The sequence below is a fragment of the Hydra viridissima genome, unplaced genomic scaffold (genome assembly GCF_058129835.1).
Source record: "Hydra viridissima isolate aposymbiotic clone 2 unplaced genomic scaffold, HvirCarnegie_v1 scaffold_8, whole genome shotgun sequence".
NCBI lineage: Eukaryota > Metazoa > Cnidaria > Hydrozoa > Anthoathecata > Hydridae > Hydra > Hydra viridissima.
Genome location: NW_028324307.1, coordinates 17,569,173 through 17,577,500, shown reverse-complemented (window position 1 = coordinate 17,577,500; position 8,328 = coordinate 17,569,173). Strand labels below are relative to the sequence as shown.

At 31.5% G+C, this 8,328-nt stretch overlaps 1 pseudogene; it reads left to right on the top strand.

Moving 5' to 3' along the window:
* Positions 1-6,933: 6,933 nt before the first annotated feature.
* LOC149885436 (uncharacterized) lies at positions 6,934-7,797 on the top strand (annotated as a pseudogene).
* Positions 7,798-8,328: the final 531 nt, after the last annotated feature.

Here is an 8,328-nt window from a genome sequence, read left to right as displayed (position 1 = left end):
ATAGTACTTGCATTTGACCGTAATTTCGTAGATATTTTATAACTAGGCTAAGTAATAAAGCACACAAAGAAGTATTAGAGCAAGTAGGAAGTGATAAAAGCATCGATTCAAGAAGGACAGGGTGGCGAGAGGATTTTTCTTTTATAGTAAAGACGGAAAGTGAAACATTAGTAAAAAGGCTGAAGTAGTTTTTTGAAACAAGAAGGTACCGTAATACAAGTAAATTCATTAGTTGAAAAAGAGGATGCTAATTTATATCATCCTAATTTGTTTCATCCAACGTAACTTCTGTTACTAGTGAGGCTTGACCAAATCAATTGATTTTTGACTGATTAATAGTTTAATATTAAAAAAAGAAAAGATATCTTTTTATCTCTATTCACAATATGTTACGTAATGTTCTAAAAAATACTAAATAAAATGTATTTAAAATACAAATGCTTGGTCAAAAAAGTATTTAAAATACAAAATAAATGGCATCTAAATCTTATGTATATATTCGTTAACTCTCAGCTACAACAATTGTTCAAAATGTTAATCTGACAACCGATTTCTAAGTGACACAGTAATTATGGCTCCTTTTGAAAAAAGACGTTCAACTGGAGCAGTTAATGGAACAGTTGCATTAACAACTCTGAAAAAATTTTTAACAATTAGATTTTGTTCCAAACACCCTAACAAAGATGTTAACAAGCCAACTTTAAGATCTCGTAAACACTCGATAATGACTGCTGACTGATTAACTTCTTTGCAATTTTTTTTTAATAATTCAGATTTATAAAAATTATCAGTTCCAGATTTCGAAGTTTCATCAGTGTCTGCCGAGCCTTCAGCTATATTGAATTTTTGTCCCTTTTCTATAAAGACGTTCTAAACGCAGCCTTTGTTTTCTATGGGACCTATCGCAGCTTTAATTGAGGATGAGATACAGCTACAATCGAGTAGATCCTGGATTAGCTATTGTATTCAAATAAAGGTGGGAAACGCCGATATAGGCTTGAAATCAATCCCTCAGCTAAACTTTCACTTTCATCAAAAGTTTCTTTCTAACTTGCTGAACTGTTGGCATGAGGAATCCCAGAAAACAGTTATCTTCCCCTTGAAGTTTATTCAGAGCATAGCAATAGGTTTCATAAGATATTTATATTCTTCTAATACCTCAAACTCCACTGGTTTGAAACAATGCAATTTTATTGCATCCATGACTTGTGGGAGCTTCTCTTTTACTCTTGGTTCTAAGAGTAAAATAGAAGCTCTTAAATCTTGTATGGTCGACATATGGCATCTTATGTAGAATTCCACCGAGTCCTCCCTAGTGTTCACAAAGAAACTTTAGTAATATTCTTCACAACATCGGATGCTTGTGAGCTTTGGCAGACACGTGACCACAGTTTTGAGCGATTTGCCATTGCACCCCTGCGTTGTCCTTTGTATAAACCCATACCATTTTTAACCAACTTCGGAATATCATTCTTGGCAACCAAGTTCAGAGTATGATTGGAACATTTTATGTGTTTTTGGTAAATACTTATCGTTAATATGTTCTTCTTCTTTTGTCAGAATGTCTCTTCTTCATTCGATAAATTTTGTGGTTCTGCTAGTTCTAGTGATACCGGATTTTCGCAATCATCACAATTAATAACATCTTGGAATTCTTTTTAATTGTATTAAGAGGTCCTTCAATTTGACCATCAAGCCTTTTTCGAAGAGTTGGATGAGACATAACTGTGATAAGGGAAAAAGGCAGGTTACTAAATCATTAAGCGATTGTTTTTCATCTGTTATCAGTGGTCAAAAATCACTTATAATGTAGTTGAAAACTAAATTGTTTACGTTTGCTTGCAATATAACTTTGGTCCTTACTGTTAATTTTTGTGTACTTGTAGTTGAACTCAATGTTAGTTGACCACCAGTTCCACTTAAAAACCTATTTCTAGGGACATCTTTCCCGTGCAGAGCAGCGTCAATCAGACCCCTTTTTTTAAATATTCTCGGACATTTTATCCTTGTATGAATTGTATTTGCTAACTTACTTACAATGAACAGCTTGAAAAATTTATAAAGAAAATGTCATTTATTGAAAAAGAGAATTTTTCTTGTAGTGTTTTTATGTAATTTAAAGTTGAGAAATATTTATCAACGATTACTATACTTAAAGGAAAAAATTGTTATTACTAATATTTTAACGAGAATTATTGCGCGTAAAGAAAAGTTCGCGTGTTAACATTAACAATTCGGATTGATACCATTGCACAAAACCAATAGACATTCCAATACCCCTATACATCCAACCGCCTAAGCTACAACACATAAAACCCCATCCACACTCTCGAAATAAAAATACAAGTAAACATGCTAAAAAGCCCCGCCTCAAATTGGAGGTCCTACCGAGATTGAATGCGTTTCTCTACTTCTGCATAATTAGAGAAAACTTTTCTGAAATCAGTATTCATGTCATTCACATAAACGTACAGAACATTGTTTATCATTCACTATTTTGATGTAGTTAAATGAGAAAAAAATTTAAAAGAAGTTATTTAATAGAAGAAAATTATAAGAAGAAATTAATGAAAAAATCAAACAACACATAGACTCACTCATTCAAGCCTTTCAAAATGAATATGAACTCTCTAAGCGTGTATGGATAAAATCAACCAGCTTTACAGTCTTAAAGAAAGATATGATAGTCCAGAAAAATTCATAGCCAACCTGGAAAAGTTATGCCAAGAATTAAATTTTACCGAAGAAACAAAGGTAGTTTTATTAATTCAAGGCGTAAATTCCAACCTTAAACGGAGACTTTAATTTTGTCAACCAGCTACTTACCAAAAAGCAGTCAGAATAGCACGCATCAACAACTCTGTCATGAACGACGATAAAGAAAGAATTGTTGACATCGTAGTGAGAGCAATGACCAAGCTGCAAACTAAAACTGCGAAGGCAAACTTGGTAACATTTGCTGAAAATGATGCACCTCCACTAAACACTTACAATAAGAAAGCTGCCAAATTATACAACCCTGAAAATGTAACAAGGGAAGTTGCTAGATTAAAAAAAGAACTAAAACAACTAAAATTGCACCTAGAAAACAGCAAATGGAAAAGCTACACCACAAAACAATTACTCGATACCATAAAACCAAATTACCTTCTACAAGTGTCATAATGTAGGTCATACTGTCAAAAACTGCCACCAAGTCTTCCATGATCCCCGGATTCCTTTACCCAATAACGCAACGCGTGAGTTCTCCTAATACAGACCTTCTTGGAGAAACAGTGACAATAAATACAATTCGAACTGGTTTAAACCCCGTAAAAAGATTTTTTATCATTGATTTTTCTTTTTTTGTTGCTTTAATTTTTTTCTTTCATTGATTTTACTTTTCTTTCTTCTAATAAGAGGAATAAAGTTGTAATAAAATTTATAAAAAATTAAATGGTTTTTAACATACACATTGTTTGAATGACTTAAAACCAATTTTTACACATTCACGGTATAAATTTGGATTCGGATCAAGTATACAAAAATAGGATCAAGGGTGCATTATGTAGGCTCAAGGGAGCATATTGGTATGCACCCTTGATCCCAACTCAGTGTTATTAATTTTTATTATTATACAAAAATAGGATCAAGGGTGCATTATGTAGGATTATTTTTATTTTTTCAAAATTATTTTTAATTTATTTAAATATTTTGTTCAGTAAATGATCATTAGATTATAATAAAATATAAAGCTTGCAATCATTTACTGTTAATTTAGAAGTCAAAGTGAAAATATATATTCAGTAAATTGGCCGGATAGGTTTTTAGGATAATGGGTGCATACTCTCCCCAATATATATATGCATGTATATATATATATATATATATATATATATATATATATATATATATATCAATTATGCTAAACTAATAAATTATTCGTAATAATATCTTTATTTTATAAATAAAAAAATTAAAAAGTATTTGGTATTTTGAAAAACATTGAAAATGCGGTATACATCCAATATTGTATTTCAAAACCCAATCACATATATTTCAATATAACTTAAATTACGTATTTGAAATAGTAGCATTTTTAAACTTTTTCAGCCTGTGGTCCTCATTCAAGACCAATTAGTTATTGGATTAATTGATAGGGCAATTGCTAGAAATAGAACAAGGCTGGCAAATAAAATACCAAACATTGTTTTAGTGAATATTGTTGGTGAAAACAAACCTACAGACCTAACTGCAAATGATACTAATAGATTTGAGGTAGGCAAGCTGTTTATTAAGGTCGTTGCGTTTTATTAGTCAATCACTATTCGCAATTACTTTTGTTTTTGCAACTTCCTTTTTAACAAAAATATATTGATTTTGATTTTGTAAGATAACTTATAGGGTAAAGGCTGTTTGAATATTGGTAGGGTTAAGAACGTTATCTTTAAAGACACGTTTTTCTTATCGTTTAAACTGATTATAGAACTGATTCAAAGATTAATAGTTAGTCATTTTAAATGCAGTTGTTTAGCATACATCATTCATGGCTGTATGGTATCTCAGTCAGTTTTGAAAAGAGACTGGTTGAGAGACCCTTATGTGCTTTATTTGTTTTGTTTTTCTTAAACTTCGAAATAATGTCCTGTACTCGGCCAAGTTATTTTAAATTGGGTATGCATTTTCAAATTCGTGTAAAAAGATGTGCATTTAGTTATTTGCGAAGTACATAGAGGAATTAAGAAATCACTTCTCTCCCCTTTTTAAGTATGCAAATAAAATGAGTGCTTGCAAATAAAGTTTAGTTTAACAAAAGCTGTTAAATAAATTCCTTCGTTTTTTACAAAGCTTTTATCTGATTTTTCCAGGGCACTCCACAAAATCTAATCCATGTGAACATCAATCGGTTTGTCTATAACAATGTTTAAAAAAATTTGACTACAAAAAATAATACTGACAAAAATATCGTCTTCTCATAACCATTCTTCATATTCGAACCTACCGAAAGGTGATTTCTTTTTTTGCTCGTTATATCATTCCCCTTTTCTCTGTGGCATGTCTTTCTCGTTATCTTGTTTTTCCAAAGCCATAGTCTCATATGCTAAGTCCTTATAATCGTAAGGTAATTTTTTTCGAAGCATCTTATATCTTACCCCTCTTTTCTATGACATGTCTTCCACGTTGTCAAGTTTTGCCCAAACCCAGGGTTCTAAATATTCGTTACTGCCATAAGGTGATTTCTCTACTTCTCTTCGTAAGACATCTTCGCTGCTTTTTAGTCCCAACCCATATGGTTGGTTTCTCATCAAACAAAAATCAAAAAACATGTAATATTTTTTTTACCTGTTAAGAAGTACTAAATAGAATATAGGTGCATCCAAAACGACTTTTTCGGTTCTCAAAATTCTTCGGATAAGCTGGCACCTCTACATCGGTACAGTAGTTGGTGTTCGTATAAGTTAATTTACTATAAAAATTAAGTGCCGATTATTAAAATTAAAGATGTGTTTTATGATAAAAGAATACTTGCATTTTGCTTATACAAATTTGCATCTTAAAAAAACAAAAATGGTTGAGTAGATATTTTTTGCAAATATTTATCAAAATCACTTGCATTTTTACTATTTTCAGATATTTTTATCTTCAATTGTTGTAAGTGAACTCTTTTGTTCCTAATCAAACATAATTGTTTTGTAATATTGAATTTGGAGCCAATACAAATAAGGAAGTGTTGTAGCACATAATTGCAGATTAATAATTAACAATCCATCATTTACGTTACATCACTAAAAAGATTTTTATCTTTTCCATTTGTAAAATTCTTGCTTTAGAAACGAATTTTAAAATTCTTTAGAATAATTGAAAAGGTTTAAGTTGTAACAACCTGACCCATGTCAATCCAGAAGATGGTACATCAAAGTTGCTTCATCTGGATTAGGTTCAAAAATTTCTCAATGAATTTTGGCGTAAAACTTCTTATTCAATATTAAACGTTATGTTCAAGTTTTTTCCTAAATTCATTTTTAACGGGTTCACGGAAAATAAATATTCTAGTCAGTAACAAGTGCAATCCCGGGACCCCGGCCATTTTAATAATCCTGTAATCCCAGGATTGCCTAACTTTAATCCTGGGATTTCCTATAAGATTGAACAAAACAAAGCGTAATGAAAAAGTATTTAAAAATAACAACAATTTTGCGTATCAATAAAAAAATTTTTATTCAGTATAAAATTGTAAAAAGTATTGTATTTACAATAAAATATTGAAAAAGATTGATTTAGAGAAAAACAAAAGTGAAAATCTTCGCACTTTGTCATGTTGGTTAAGATATACACTATTTAAAAATTGAATACGATCTGATTTAAATATTAAGTTTGTAAGCAATCAAAAATATTGCTATAATATGCATGCTTGCGATACCCATATGCTTGCGATATTATATATTACGGGTTTATATTTATCTTACAATCGTTATATAATACAAATTTATGTTGATTCTAAAAAGTTATTTACGTAAACTTTTTTTAAATATTCGCGTTAAATTAGATTTTTTAATACCTTAGTTACTATTGTTAATAATTTTTAATAGCTTAGTTTCTATTGTCAGTTTTTTGAAACTGAAAAAAAGCGCGTTTTTTTATGAGGTAGAATCTTAAAATTAAAAGTTAAATCAGTATATCATATGTGGATTTTACAAGTAAAAGTTACTCAGCTGTTTGGAAATATTCATCTTCGGGATGAAAAAGGCCAAACAGCGATGTGTAAATTTCCAAACTGCAAGAAGATTTTAAAAAATGGTGGAGGCTCAACAAAAGGACTTCATACACACATGTTGTCGGTGCATAATGTCATAGTCATAAGAATGCAGTCTGGAAAGACCGACCGTTTCCATTGTTTTTCGATTTCAACTTGAAAACTGCAGAACGACCAGCGAACCTGCACAAGTTAAAAAAATGGCATCTTTTAACAGCAATTTCGAGACAAATAGTGATTTAGAATGTTTGTTTGACGTGGTTGAAGGAGAATTTTTGAACAATGACATTAACTTAGTTACAGATATAGATTCTATTGCTTCTGATATCAATATTTATAACGATAATGTCGAACAACATGCATGCATTCAGTGTCCTAAAGGTTTCAAGACAATTTGAGGTTTAAAGAGACACATTGCATCGAAGCATATTTTAGAGTGTTTTGAAATAGGTTCTTCCAAACTGTATAATACGGAGAACTCTTCTAATAAATTGTCACCACTAAAGCTGAAAAGCATAGTTAAAGAATGTGAAAGTTTATTTGAAATGGACATGTGTCTGCCATTTGATATTAGAAAACAGTTTTCATGCGAGAAATTAAGTTATTCAATAGATGATGCTGAAAATTTTTGGCAAAAGTTAAAACCTATTATAGTAAAATTTAATGGCATTAGTGATTTACTTTATCAAGATTATTATGGATTGTTCAGTGATAATCTACTAGCTTCACACTTCAGGGATCTAACTTTGAGTAATACACTTCTTACTGAAATGTCTTCCCTTATTTATAAAAAAATCTTTCTGATATAAAACCAAATACTATTGAATCTGTAAATACAACTCAGGAAACAACTGATATAGAGAGAAAGAGTTTACAATATCTTATTAGATATTTTTCAAAGCGTGTATACTAAATTTAAAAGTGGTAAAAATGTATGCAAGTATAGCCAACAGTGTGTTTTAATTTTCCGGCTCCGCAGGGTTATGAAAGATGATACTCATAATAATAACCCAGTACTACAGCATGCACTGTGTGTCTTTTCGGGAGAAGTATGCCAAGTTTAGGTATAGTTTTTATTGACCTTGATGTTGAGCACCGTTCAGCATGTTGATTTGACTTCCCTAACTTGGGCTGTTCAAAACGATCAACGCTCTGATCAATGTGATTAGCATTCTACTAAAAAAAATAAATTCAGATCATCATGAATTGCGTATTGAAGACCTGAATTCTATAAATATATGATGAAAGAACCCACTACCGCTGTAAAACAGAAATGTGAGAAGGCTATCAATTCTTGCAAAGCTTTGGCGGCCGCACAATGAGAAAAACAGGGCCTTCTCCTCGAGTTGTTGGAAAAGGAGAAGTTAGAGATCGCCGCGGAGTCTGCAAAGAAGGTAGATGAGGAGGATGCAGGGAACCTGCAGAGATAAAAGCAACCAGAACCGGAAAAGAGACAGGACACTGGTGATGAGAGGCTAGAGGAAAGAGGGGTAAAGAAGCAGCGCTTCATTTATCGCAGTATCGGGTAGATCGAAGATCCCTGAAATATCGGGCTAATCATAACAGCTGCAGCTCCCATCTTGTTGATTGTGTAA